The sequence below is a fragment of the Oncorhynchus nerka genome, linkage group LG7, assembly GCF_034236695.1.
Source record: "Oncorhynchus nerka isolate Pitt River linkage group LG7, Oner_Uvic_2.0, whole genome shotgun sequence".
NCBI lineage: Eukaryota > Metazoa > Chordata > Actinopteri > Salmoniformes > Salmonidae > Oncorhynchus > Oncorhynchus nerka.
Window position 1 is genome coordinate 42,311,118 of NC_088402.1, and position 15,368 is coordinate 42,326,485.

Below are 15,368 nucleotides of genomic sequence, written 5' to 3' on the forward strand. Positions count from 1 at the left end.
GGGGGAAATGGGGAGCCGTTTAGCCACTGAAATGGAGATGTGTAAAATAAGGGAAAATAGAGCCGCTTTATGGCGTTGTAATGTCCGTTCATCTTGGGGTGGGGAGAGTTTTTTGTTGTTGTTATATTTGAAAACATCATGCAACGGTTTTCAACACTGTATGTTTGCCCAAGCACCCCCCATAACTCCCCAGTGTGTGTGTGTGTGTGTGTGTGTGGAAAACCTCACAGAGCAGGCCAGTGTTCCTACTGCCAGCCGCCACACAAAGGCAGCTTTCAGGTCTCACCTGCTCTCCCTCGCTTTCTCTTTTCATCCCTCTCTTTTACCTCCCTCCCTCTCTTCTACCTCTCCCTCACATTCCTCTACCTTCTCCATCCGTGCGGAATTGAAGGCCACCCTGCCTGTTCTTCCTGTTATCACCTGTATGATTGGAGCCCGATATTGATCAACAATGCATTGTCTCATTAGGCCAGTGTATTGTCATACTATACATAACGTCCTTTGATTGTAAATCGAAAGACTACTAAAACGTTAATTTCCGACTCATTGTGTCTGTGTATGTTTAAATACAACCATGTGTATGTATGGTACTTGAGTGTGTATGCAGGTGCTTACGACTATGTGTCTGTATGCAGGCCTCTTGTGACTATATGTGTGTGTATGTATGTGTCCATGTATGTGTGTGCTTGTGTGTAAGTGAGTCCACGTCAGGTAGTGTCAGATAGTGAGCTCACTGAGAGCCTTAGAGATTCTGGGTGTTGGTTTTTGGCTCAGCCAAGCTCCTCTCCCACAGAACAGTGGCAAGCAGACAAAGTTGTAAGGACACTACGGATCCCACCACGTAGTCCTCATCAATAATTCACCCGCTCCTTTAGTTAACATATTGATTTTCCTTTCTGAATTTCTTTTTGCTTTATATCCCCTGCCTTTCCTGCTGAAGTGAAACTCAATCTACCTCAGGATACTCTCACACAGCTGAGACAAATATCCAATCTGACAGAAAAAGCCAACCTGAGGCAAGGGTTGGAACAGGCATAGGGAAGTAAAGACTAACGTGATTTTTTGAGGAACGAAAACAGGAAGAGGGAATGAAAGTGATCTCTAATGTTCCGGAACAGAAACGTTATTCTGAAATCTTGAGAACCGGGTGAAAATGTACTTTTAAATTATTATTATTATTATTTTTTAAAGGCCTTCCGAGTGACGCAGCAGTCTAAGGCACTGCATCGCAGGTGTCACTACAGACCTGGGTCCTGGGCTGTGTCACAAACAGGCCATGACCGGGAATCCCATAGGGTGGCACACAATTGGCCCAGCGTTGTCCGGGTGGGTTTGGCAAGGGGGGGCTTTACTTGGCTCATCGTGCTCCAGCAACTCCTTGTGGCAGGCTGGGCACCTGCAGGCTGACTGCGGTCGTCAGATGAATGGTGTTTCCTCCGACACATTGGTGCGGCTGGGATTTAAGAAGCGCAGTTTGGCGGTTCATGTTTCGGAGGACGCATGACTCGACCTTCGCCTCTTCCAAGTCTGTTGGGGAGTTGCAGCGATGACACAAGATCGCAATTGGTTATCACAGAATTTGGGAGCAAAAGAGGGTAAAATACCAACAACAAATTACAAATAATTAAAATTAACATAATTTTTTGGTTCCAGAAATATGGGGGTTCTGCTCGGAACGGAACTATTGGAAAATCATTTTGGTTCCACCCTGACCCGAGCAGTATAATGACTCTAATGATTTGTGGTTTAGGGTGATTGCCAATGATTATGGGAGATATGATAATGATCATTGTTATGATGGTGACATGATGGTAATCACAAGGAAAGGTTCTCACATTCTTCTCCAACTAACAGAAAGATACAGTATATCCTAAAACAAAAGACACCAAAAGAAAACTCCCACACTGCCACTACACAATGTCAACTATCCCCATCTGTATATATCAGTCATCCCCGTAACCAACTGCCACCATTACTCAAGGCAACAATAGAACCCAAAACTCAATCCTGTTTATTGTACTGTGCAAATGAAAACAGCAGTGTAGCAATACACGGCATTAACCATAGTAACACAGAAAACCCATTAGCACTGGGAGCGCTAGCTAATAAATGTAAGCTAATACAAAACTAGAGCACGTTTGGACTTGGCTTAGTCAGTAACAAAGCAAATGCACAAACACACACAGACAGAGTACTAATCAAAAGTTGAGCACACCTACTCATTCAAGGGTTTTCCTTTACTTTTACTATTTTATATGTTGTAGAATAGTAGTGAAGACATCAAAACTATGAAATAACACATATGGAATTATGTAGTAATCAAAAAAGTGTTAAACAAATCAAAATATACTTTATATTTGAGATTTTTCAAAGTAGCCACCCTTTGCCTTGACAGCTTTGCACACTCTTGGCATTCTCTCAACCAGCTTCACCTGGAATGCTGTTCCAAAACATTTGAAGGAGTTCCCACATATTCTGAGCACTTGTTGGCTGCATTTCCTTCACCCAACACATCCCAAACCATCTCATTTAGCTTAAAGTTGGGTGATTGTGGAGGCCAGGTCATCTGATGCAGCACTCCATCACTCTTCTTCTTGGTCAAATAAACCTTATACAGCCTGGAGGTGTGTGGGGTCATTGTCCTGTTGAAAAACAAATGATAGTCCCACTAAGCGCAAACCAGATGGCATGGCGTATCGCTGCAGAATGCTGTGGTAGCCATGCTGGGTAAGTGTGCCTTGAATTCTCAATAAATCATAGACAGTGACAAAAAAAATACTCTCATGTCAAAGTGGAAGAAATATTGGAACATTTATTTTGATAAATTATGAAAAATGAACCACTAATATATCTTGATTAAATAAGTATTCAACCCAGAGTCAATACATGTTAGACACACCTTTGGCAGCGATTACAGCTGTGAGTGTTTTGGGGTATGTCTCTAAAAGCTTTGCACACCTGGATTGTATAATATTTGCCCATTATTCTTTTTAAAATACTTCAACCTCTGTCAAATTGGTTGTTGATCATTGCTAGACAGCCATTTAAGTCTTGTCATAGATTTTAAGCCAAATTATTCTCCCAATGTATGTTGGAAAGCAGACTAAACCAGAATTTCCTATACGATTTTGCCTGCGCTTAGTTGTATTCCATTTATTTTTATCCAAATCAACTCCCCTGGTCCTTGCCGATGACAAGCATACCCATAACATGATGCAGCCTCCACGATACTTGAAAATATGAAGTGTGGTACTCAGTGATGTGTTGTGCTGGATTTGCCCCAAACATAATGCTTTATATTCAGGACAAAAATATACTTTCTTTGCAGTATTACTTAAGTGCCTTGTTGCAAACAGGATGAATGTTTTGGAATATTTTTTATTCTGCACAAGCTTCCTTTTCACTCTGTCAATTAGGTTAGTATTGTGGAGTAACTACAATGCTGTTGTTGTTGTTGTTTTCTATCACAGCCATTAAACTCTGTAACTGTTTTGAAATCACCATTGGTGATGGTGAAATCCCGGAGCGGTTTTCTTCCTCTCCGGCAACTGAGTTAGGAAGGACACATGTATCTTTGTAATGACTGGGTGTATTGATACACCATCCAAAGCCTAATTAATAAATATTCAGTGTCTGTTTTTTTTCTCCTTTTTACACATCTACTAATCGGGGCCCTTCGTTGCTGGACATTGGAAAACTCACTTGTCTTTGTGGTTGAATCTCTGCTTAAAATTCCTTACTTGATTGAGGGACCTTACAGATGTGTGGGGCACAGAGATGGGGTAGTCATTATAAAATAAATAAATAAAATAATGTTATTGAACACAAAATCCATACAACTTATTGTGTGATTTGTTAAGCACATTTTTACTCCTGAACTTATGTAGGCTTGCCATAATAAAGTGGTTGAATACTTATTGACTCAAGACATTTCAGGTTTTCATTTTTAATTCATTTGTAAAAAATAAAATAAAAAAATAAAAATCCACTTTGCATTATGGGGTATTGTGTCCATTTTAAATGCAGGCTGCAGCACAAAAAAATGTGGAAACAGTAAAGGGGGGTGAATACTTTCTGAAGGCACTGTGTGTGTGGCTCCACTGTCAGACATCAACGATGAATGGATCAGTATGGTGGAGCCTAGCAATAAGACAGACCACAGTGTCTGTTGAGGAGCCTTGCGGAGCCTAAGGGAAAGTACAGGGTTCAGACAGAGGTGAACCTTTGGGGTTCTTGTTGGAAGATCTTAAGACTGCATCCTTCCCATTCTTCCATCTTTTCTATGGTTGATCACTGGTCTGACAGGATTGGGAAGCTTTGACACATACGGAAAACAAGGGTTTGGACTCGTTTCTAGTTCCAACACCAATACGCTGATGTCAGACACAAGATCCGATCAAGAAGGAATCTGTGAAGTATTTCAGCTTAGCCTTGAGATATGGGGTGAAAGAATGTGTGGAAGCTGTCTAAAAACTCAATACAGAAAAAGCAGCCAAGGAAATGCTTCAGTAATTTATCTCACTAGAAGACATGAGACTTGAAAAGAGCACAGTATCTCTAGGGAATACAGCCTTGAGATGACAGTGACTTGCCTTTTAAGGTAAGTCATGGATTCAAGTAAGAAGGACTTTTAAGATGTGTGATGTAGATACGCCGATGCATTGTGTTAAGGGCAACACACACAAAAGAAGACGGCTCATCAGAGCATTACAGAGTTAAATATACAGAAACTCCTCACTCCACCCCAAAAAGCACAAGAAAGAGGATTGACACCTACCATCTCAGATTGCTCTGAAATGATTTCTGTAGTTAGAAATGGAAAAGATTGGGATTTCTGCGACATTATTTTGTTGAAATATAATTTGATCTCTGAGAAATTAAGCTAATCGATTGCACCCAAATTGTCCATTTATAGAATTCATATAATATTCAATAAATATAGTACCCAACATCCGATATGCACAAAAACCTCTGTGAGGAATCCAAACACCACCCACAAACTCCACAATCCCCATGCTGTACCTTGGAGTACTTTACTGTAATTTGACAAAATTTTCTCCCCAATTTTGTGATATCCAATTGGTAGTTACGACCTTGTCTCATTGCTGCGTCCTCCGAAACGGCTTCTTAACACACTGTTGCTTAAAACACGAAAGTCAGCCTTACTAATGTGTTGGAGGAAACACCGTTCGACTGACGACCGAAGTCAGCTTGCAGGCGCCCAGCCTGTCACAAGGATCCCCCCCCCAATGTAGTGCCTTAGACAACTGTGCTACTTGGGAAACTTGGGAGTATTGTTTATTCATGCTATGGAACTGTGTTCTCAGTGAATTTGGTGGTGTATTTTTTTACCCCCTGTTCAGAGATATTTGCGATTGAAGTCAACAGGACATTTTCCAAGTCAATTAAATGAAAGTACCAGGTTTCACCCACTAGATGCCGCTGTTCCTGCTACTGCCCTTTTATCCAGTTTATGACAACGTTTTCCTTGCATGTTTGGGTAGAAACCCAAAAGCTTTTGCTCATGATGAAAATACATTCTGGTCATCCTCACAATTCAAGCCAGTCCTCCATGAAAGCAATTCCGTTTTTCCTTCGCTTAGACTTCATCTGCGTCCAGGGAACCGCCCGTGTGTGTGTTTCGTGAACAAGCAAACTATTAGGTTACAGCATTTCTAATGGTTTCAATGTTTCAAGGGATTGTCAACGGTAAAAGTCACAAACACACATTGTATAGTATTTTGCAATGGTATTGGGTTGAGTTGAAAGGTAAATGTCACTAATCAAACAGAGATGTTTCCCAATAATTGTATTGACTACCATGCAATGGTTTATAATTGTATTCTTTTGTTAGGGTTGTCCCAACATTTTAGTCACTAGCCCATTTCTCCATCACATTTTTGGGCTACATATGAGAATTGCACCATAGGGATAGCCCTCTTGGGTTGAAGAATTAGGTTGCTACGAGAAGGGCAAACTGAATTGCTTTCATGGTTGAATGGATTGAAATGTGAGGATGAGCATAGCATTTATTTTCATTATGAGCAAAAGCTTTTGGTTTTCTACCCAAAGCTGCAACGAAAATGTTGTCATACATTTGATGAACAAAGAGACCAGCAAAATTGATAAAGGGGCAGTAGCAAGAACAGCGGCATCTAGTGGGCAAAACCTGGTCATTTCACTTAATTTATGGGGGAAATGCAAGCGACTTCAATGGCTAATTTCTCTGAACAGGGGAAAAAAACATCACAAATTCACTGAGAATAAATTACATAGTATGAATAAACAATACTCCCAAGTTGCGGCTTCATACAACATGTCAAATGCTTGCAATGCTCAAACCCTACACCCCATCCCAAGCACTTCGTTCTACCACCTCTGGTCTCTTGGCCCTTCCATCCCTACGGGAGGGCAGCTCCCGTTCAGCCCTGTCCAAGCTCTTCTCGGTCCTGGCACCTGGCACACCAATGGTGGAACCAGCTACCCTCTGAAGCTAGGACAGCAGAGTCCCTGCCCATCTTCCAAAAATGTCTGAAACCATACCTCTTCAAAGAGTAAAGTAAATAAACCCACAGCACCCCCACTTCTGATCTTGACCCCCCCCAAAAAAAGATCAAATGAAAATGCCTTTCGTGAACTAACACTCGCACTTAATCACCCCCCTACTAGTTCTGACTTTGCCGATAGCTACTTCATTGAGTTAAAATGTACTTATCTTAATAAGATGAATGCACTAACTGTAAGTCACTCTGGATAAAATGTCAAACACAGAGAACTGATACTGTATACTGGGGGTCTGTGGGTGGCGTTTGACCATGCATTCATTTGACTAGTCATTGGGCTCCCAAGTGGCGCAGTGGTCTAAGGCATCTCAGTGCAAGTGGCATTACTTCAGTCCCTGGTTCAAATCCAGGCTGCATCACATCTGGCTGTGATTGGGAGTCCCATAGTGCGACGCACAATTGGCCCTGCGTCATCTGGGTTTGGCCGGGGTAGGTCATCATTGTAAATAAGAATTTGTTATTAATTGTCTTGCCTAGTTAAGTAAAAATGTGGATTCTTTTTAATCATTGTTAAGTTTTTTTCTTAGAGTTTGGTACTATATTTATTGAATATTATATGAATCCTATAAATTTAAATGGCCAATTTGGGTGCAATCAATTAGCTTAATTTCTTAGATTTCTAATCGTCTTTCAACAAAATAATGTTGCAGGAATGCTAATCTTATCTGTTTCTAACTACAGAAACGATTACAGATCAATCTGAGATGGTGGGTGTCATGGCTTGAAATGACAAGGAAACCAGGTTTGGGTAGGTTACTTTCTAAATTTAATCTGTTAGTTACCTGTCAAAATTGTAATCAGTAATGTAACTATTGGATTACCCAAACTCAGTAACATCATCTGATTACATTCAGTTACTTTTAGATTACATTCCCCTTAAGAGGCATTAGAAGAAGATAAAAATGTATGTTACCAATTGAAACACATCTATTGCAGGATAAATCAATGTTAAAGTTTACATAGCTGGCCATATATGGATGTTACATTTTACTTTATGGGTTGGTTATGTAGGCTTCTTCTGACACATCGCTTTCTACTACATATAATAATATGATTAAATTCGATCTTTACATTAAAAACCAAAGTCTATCAGAATTCCAGTCATTCCAATAAATACCCCTTGATCTTCAAGAATAGGACTTGGAAATGAATTAGCCAATAGTGCATTGCCTGATTGGGCTCCTGGTCACTGCAGGCTGTGACACAGCCTGGGATGTCGTGGCAACTTTATAAGACTTGTAAATATGGAAGTATAGATTAGCCAAAATTGTTTTATCTGAGCATAACCCCAAAACTAAGGACTTTTTAGCCAGCCCTACTCTGTTGATCACTACTGAAAAGTGCTATTTACATGTGAAAAATGAATGCAATATGCTGCATTTGCTATAGGCCTATGGTTAAAACGTTTTGTTGGTGACACTTTAATATCTTGATAATAATGCAGCTGTTTAAAGGGCAAATCAACAAGGTGCTTTGGTCAGAAGCTGAGGGATGGTCCTGAGGAAATATAACCACTCTCAGATTAATAAGCAGAGCTATGGATACAAGGACCATCCATGATATCAAAATGATTGTTTTAACCATGTTTTGAGGCTATACAGTGTGTGTTTACATTTACAATGTTTACAAACATGGGAGAAAAACAAGGTTATATTTTGGGTTCTCATGGATTGTGACAGTTGAACTATGCTCATGAGGCATTTATAAATTATAGTTTATAAATCCAAAAATGGATGTAGCAACTACAGATTGCCCCTTTAAGTCTATCAAAATATTGCCCCTTTGAACATGTGTCCATCAGGCCTATGGATAAAAACAATGTATTGGCATGAATTAGCCCCACTTTTATTCCGTAGGCTGGGATCCGCACTGTGCAGCTGTTGCAAGAGCCCATTTTTCACTGCAGTTTACATTTCTTGAATTCTATCATTATTGGGTTCAAATACACATTTTGATTTGTGAACAGCCATCCACAACCCCTAAAGGAGAGAGCAGCAGTGTGAATCACATCAATGCACTATGTAGATAACAATAATAACTGACATCCGTATCGCCGTAGACGACACCACTGCTGTCATCCTTACATCCAAGCCTTTATTCAAGTTTGATCATCTTTGGATGCCGACAGCAGTCATACGCTCAGGTTGAACAAACTTAAACTTGCGCCTTTTTTCAATGCTGATTTGAATGTCATTCAGAATTTAAAAAGTAATCCTCAAAGTAATCATCTAGTTTTTCAAAAGTATCTGTAATCTGATTACAATATGTTTGCTGGTAACGGATTACAGTTACCGTCTTTTTTGTAACCCTGCATGGAACGACCCCAATGTTTATTTACACACAACATATCTACTTGCCACCTGTGTGTTTGCACTGAGCATGAAAAGCCACACAGTAAACATTAAAAGGTGTAGACTGTCCCTTGTGAAATCTCTTCATTAGTAAGACAAACAAGCCCCAAGTTCTCTTGTCCATCCTAACGTCTCTGCCCACATTCTTACACAGCATCCTAGTCTCTGTCTCTGGGTTTGTTGTTAGTTCACATGCTTCAGTCAGTGAGCGTGACAGCTGGACTAGTGGCCTGCTCAAAGCTCATCCCTCCTCCTCGAGGACTGCCCGCCTGCCCTCAACGTTGCCTGCTGTTCCCTCAAGGCCAACTAGAGTGTCTCTGCAACTATCGAAGGAAACGCAATTGAATTGAACCATCAGTAGATTGGATGGTGTTTACAGCAACTGTCAACTACAACTCAGATGCAATAATACAGGAAGGTAGCAGGGTAGGGAAAGTGCATGAAGGCATTGATAGAAACTGAAATGAGCTTGCGTTGAACTCTGACGGGGGGTAGTCATTTCCTCTGTGCATGGGGAGGCAATACGATGATGTCAGAGATGATTTGCGTGGGCATATAAAACAGAGACCGTAAACTGACACTAAGATCAGCAGCGTCTGTTTTTAAAAATAACAACGAAGGAAAGAGTTGGCAGTCAGTGTCTAAATGAGAATGTGTTCTCAGTCGACCTGGTAAAATAAGGGTTAAAGATCTCCTTGATAAAGTTACACGGAGACTCAAATGCTGAACTCCTACTTGTTTGCCTTTCTGCCAACGTATTTAGTTCAGTAGGCAGTGTGCATGTGTGTTTTCCTGCACACACACACACACACACACGTTTGATTACTGGACTAAAGCTGAATACACATGTTAGTCCAGGGAAATGAACTTTTCCTGAAGAAAAACACATTTTGCGGTGATGTGAAAGGCTACACAAGACTCAAATTAAACGCTGGTCTCTGTCATTAAAGGCTGGAGAGCCATAGCGGCAATTCTAAGGGCTTCTTAGTCCTAGCCTTATTCGGCCATGCAATGTGTGTTTGTGGGGACGTGTGTGTTTGTGGGGACGTATCTGTTTGTGGGGAAAACCTGACCAGGAATGACTGAGGTTGTGGCGAGGTTTGTCTGCTGTCATATCCGTCTGCGGTCATCTCAGAAAGTGCGTTTTGTGAAAAAGAGAATACAGGAACAGTCAAATCAAATCAAATCCTGACACGTCCTGGTAATCCGTCTGGCACTGCGGCCTTGTGAATGTGGAGAGCATGATCGCAGAGTCACCCATACAGCTGGTGCTCTCATGCATGTTTCAGTGTTATTTGCCTCAAAGCAAGCATAGAAGTAGTTTAGCTCGTCTGGTAGGCTTGTGTCACTGGGCAGCTCTCGGCTGTGCTTCCCTTTGTAGTCTGTAATGTTCTGCAAGCCCTGCCACATCCGACGATCTTCAAAGCCGGTGTAGTACGACTCGATCTTAGTCCTGTATTGACGCTTTGCCTGTTTGATGGTTCGTCGGGGGGTATAGCAGGATTTATTATAAAATTCCAGGTTAGAATCCCGCTTCTTGAAAGCGGCAGCTCTAGCCTTTAGCTCAGTGCGGACACTGCCTTAATCCATGGCTTCTGGTCGGGGTATGTACAGTCACCGTAGGTGGTCCAGAGTTATTTTCCCTCTGGTTGCACATTTAACATGCTGATAGAAATTTGTTAAAACTGATTTAAGTTTCCCTGCATTAAAGTCCCCGGCTAATAGGAGCGCCGCCTCTGGGTGAGCGTTTTCTTATTTGCTTATGGCGGAATACAGCTCATTCAATGCTGTCTTAGTGCCAACCTCTGACTGAGGTGGTATGTAAACAGCTATGAAGAATACAGATGAGAACTCTCTCGGTAGGTAGTGTGATCTACTGCTTATCATGATATACTCAACCTCAGGCGAGCAATAGCTCGAGACGTCCTTAGATATAGTGCACCAGCTTTTATTTACAAAAATACATGGGTAAGACAAGGATCGTCAGACTGACCCCACTGTTCTATCCTGCCTGTACATCGTATAACCAGCCAGCTGTATGTTGATATTGTGGTCGTTCACACACGACTGTGAAGCATAAGATGTTACAGTTTTTAATGTCCCTTTGGTAGTTTAATCTTCCCCGTAATTCGTCGATTTTATTCTCCAAAGATTGCATGTTTGCTAGCAGAATTGAGGGAAGTGGGGGTTTATTAGTTCGCCCACGAATTCTCAGAAGGCAGCCCGCTCTCCGGCGTCTCTTTCTCAGCCTCCTCTTCCCGCAGATCACGGGGGTTGGGGCCTGTTCCCGAGGGAGCTGTATGTCCTCTGCCTTGGGCTCGCCAGAGTCGTGAAAGAAGAAAAAACGATTCTGCTAGTCCGTGGTGAGTAATCGCAGTCCTGATGTAGAGAAGATCTTTCGGTCATAAGAGACGGTAGCGGCAACATTATGTACAAAATGAGTACAAAAATAAGTTACAAACAACTCAGATAAACAAACAAAAAAAACACAATCTGTTGGGGGCGGCACGTAAAATGTCTGCCTTCTGCTCCGGCGCAATCTTACCAATGCCCAGGGCACCATGGGCCTCTAGTTGACTTGAAATGTCATGTTTTCTTTCTCTTTGCCTCATTTTCAGCCCAAGTTTATGCCCGTTACAAGGTAGTATACACACACACATTTTTTATCCATGACCATGGCCATACAAATGGCTTTCTTTCAATCTACAGTGAACTAGTAGAGTGGAATTTTTCAATTCAGTAGGGATTACCTGAGGACCGTAATCACCATAAACCTAATCAAGCCCTGGTATTTTTATGAGGACATTTTCTTGATAGTTGTGCTTTTCTACCTAATAAAACCTTGTTGCTCTGCGTGGTGCGAGTCTGCGAGAGACTGACACAGTTTAATAAGATGTTTACCTCTACCCTGAACAACCCGTGCCTAGCCTCCCACCGCCTTAACGATAATTAATCAAGCCGGGGTTGTAATTATGTCTCAACAATATGCTGCTCTCACTCCGACGCCACGAGGGCTAATTAAGCAAACATACAAGATGGGTTGGAACAATTAGGGCAGCTAGCTCAACATCAACTAGTGCTGCTCGCACAGCAGAGCATGCAGGATATGGAACACAACTTATCGTGCTATCTGCATGGGGCTCTAAGCAGAAGATGCCCTCTGTATCCAGATCTGGGATCAGATTATAGTGAAATATCCTAACCTTGACTGCAAGGGATGAAAGCAAAATGTGATCTTGGATCCATTCTGAAAAAGGAGAATTTCACAGCTACATGATGATCAGTCCAAGGAAAGATAATATTTGTATGACTATGGGGTGCCAGTGTTTTATGGGGGTGCCCTGATTTGTTATGGCAGTGCCCAGCAATCCTATAACTCAAACATAGCTTCCGCTGTTATGAATCCCATTCTAGAAGCAGCCAACTCGTACCCCGTCCTTCCCTATACAAAATGAGGTAATATATTAAGTGTGGCATGGTGCAATGAGTCCGCCATCCTTGTCAGAGCAGCAGGGAACGGGTCACTTTGAGTCACCTATCCACATCACTAGATACCATGGTATGACACTCAAGAGGAGTTATACAGTCAGACTGCATGATGATTCTTTCAACACCTTTACTACGGTACGTTCTCCAAATACAGATAAAATAATAACTCAAATCTAGTATCCTGAAAGAGAAGCTAGAATCCTTAGCTGCTACATTCATTTTGAGACTTACAAATGATTGATTTACACCTTCCTAATATTGAGTCCCCCCCCAGACTCAATTTGTTGGGGTATGGACTCTACAGGGTGTCAAAAGCATTCCGCAGGGTGTTGTACTATTCTTGATACACACGGGGAACTGTTGAGCATGAAAAAACACAGCAGAGTTTCAGTTCTTGACACAAACCGGTGCGCCTGACCCTAACCCTAACCCTACCATACCCCACTGAAAGGCATTTTGCATGGCACACATACAAAAACCATGTCCTTCTTAAACCTGCCTTCTCACCTTCATCTACACTGATTGAAGTGGATTTAACAAGTGACATCAACAAGGGATCATAAGCATTTCACGGTAAAGTCAACACTTGTTGTATTCGGCACATGTGACATATAAAGTTTGATTTGATTCGCCTGGTCAGGCTATGCCATGGAAAGAGCAGGTGTTCTTAATGTTTCGTACACTCAGTGTATACTCATTAATTCTGGCAAGAAAACCCCAAATAAAAGCTTGTTTTAGTCCAATGTTTGTAAACAATGTAAATGTACACAAACGCTGTATAGCCTCAAAACATGGTTAAAACTAATTTTGTTATCACGGATGGTCAATTCTTGCATCCAAAGCTCTGTCTATGAATTTGAGAGTTGTTACATTTCTCCAGGCCCATCCCCATCCCGTTAAAAACTATGACTGTTGAGTAGCAGTGAATGTGAAATCATTCCACAGGTTTTGTGTTTTTGGTTTCAAATTATTTCCGGGGTGTCCGTTTGACCCTGTCCTTGGCTGCACTTCATCAGTCAATACCACTTCATCAGTCAATACCATAAATGAGTTATTGTCATGGGATGTCACGATGTCATTTTCCACCCTCATACTTCACAACTGAATTGGTTCTGACACCTCTCTTAACATCGGGGATGCTGAGCTTCATAGCTCAGCCAGTATCCAATTGGAGTGTGCAAGAAAGGCATCTCTCAACACCCACACTTGAAAAAAAACAGGGTCATCCATCATCACAACTCAAAATGTGTCAAGGGCATATCCAAGACACACACACGGTCATGCATAATGTTATGTTAATAGATTTGAAACGTCATTTACGTGTGCCATCGTTCTATTGCATCAAGACAATTACACCGATATTAGATCATTTCTGAAGCAGAGAAAAGTCTACCTTTATCATTTTCTACATCATTCTTCATTCTCAAAAAGCAAGCAGACAGTAGAATAGTAGCCGAGGTTATTGTGTTGTTACCTGTACTTATTGTGGTCCTTTATTGTGGTTATACGGAAATGACAGGCAAACTGTGTTTTCCACTTTCGAAAGAGAGTATTTAGTCCTTGTCGGCAATATTCACCGAGTTGTCAGCAATTTGTCAACAAAATCTGTCATTGCTTGCCTCTGTTCTCTTGACGCTCCTCTAGCTACAGCGGCACGGTTTGTTTGCGTACAAGTTGAGCGTCCTTTTTAGCGGCACCGGGGATTTAATGCCCCTCCTGGTTGAGGCACTTCGCACTGGCGGTCCTCTCGATTTACGAGCTCGAGAACATGATTGAGTACACACGACTGACACGCGCAAATCACTCAGGGCGCGTCCATAAAAAGAATCTCACCGCCCCTGTCTGTGCTCACAGGCTACAGTTTTCTCCCTCTCCACAAGTGGCGTAATTTTGATGTTCGCACTACCTGGACCCACATTAAACCACACGCTTTCTGTGCACCAAGGAAATGAACAGAGTATTTCAGATCATTCACTCTCACTCAATATTCAACGTGCCACTATATGCTAGCCTATTGGTAATAGACTGCACCCTGTCCCTTTGTCACGACAAGTGTCTATCACTCCCGTATTTGCACTCTCTTTATCTGAGCATGAGTGTGTCGAGGCCGTTGGAGCAATTCGGCAGAAGCTATGGAAACAATGCATTGGGGAAATAAACAATTGAGTGGTGGCGACAAATAAAGCAAGCATTCAAATGCGCTGCCATCGGTTGATAGGCTACTCGTAGAATATGTCAACAGTGACAGTAATGACCTAGTCGAATATGCAGACTCCGTAGGTTATGCTATGCTCGTTCACTTAATATTAAATATGAACATTGAAGAGGCACAATGCCCTTGGACACTGTGCACGATATCACATGCAGGTTCACTTCTCCGTCTATAAACACTTGTCTATATTATGATTGAAGATAATCCTGTAAGATTACTTCCGGAGTGCAATATGCAGTCATTGATATAGGCTATTGAACAACCATAGAGAAATAAGAGCGCCCAGCAATAGTCTCCGGGCTACATCGCTAGTGCAATCCGCCTGCTTTCTCCGGACGGAGAACTCACCCTCACCGGGGGGAAACAAAGCGCAATTCCCCGCTCAGGCGATTTCCTTTTCACTCCTCGACCAATCATTTGCAAATCACCTCCATGTGAATGCACAGGTTATTATTCGATACCGGTATTGGGGTATCTGCGACAAGTTGTCCATTTTAAACATCCACAACATTCCAAAGATGACCCGCCCCCGGCGTTTGTGATTGGTTCTCGTGGTGCCGAGGTACTTCGGTCTCGCAAGCTGTATTTAAAGAAAACAGGCACATCTGGATCTGGCCAGCGGTTCCGCGCAACTGGAGAATTTCGGGAACCACTGAATTACGCACACAGAACAGCTTCGACTTTGAAGTGAACCGTACATACGTCGGCAATTGATTTGGTTTCAAGATACACATTGCGTAACTCTAAACTAGT

The 15,368-nt window shown here is 41.9% G+C and overlaps 1 protein-coding gene across 4 annotated transcripts in view; it reads right to left on the reverse strand.

The window, feature by feature from the left end:
• Window positions 1–15,147, reverse strand: part of LOC115131708 (exostosin-1c) — a 95,532-nt gene extending 80,385 nt beyond the window's left edge. For 2 of the 4 annotated variants that reach the window (XM_029663647.2, XM_029663644.2), the window contains exon 1: window positions 13,878–14,951. The gene's annotated coding sequence lies outside the window, so the exon portion shown is untranslated. The other 2 variants (XM_065020524.1, XM_029663646.2) reach the window with 2 other exon arrangements.
• Between the last annotated feature and the right edge of the window lie 221 nt (window positions 15,148–15,368).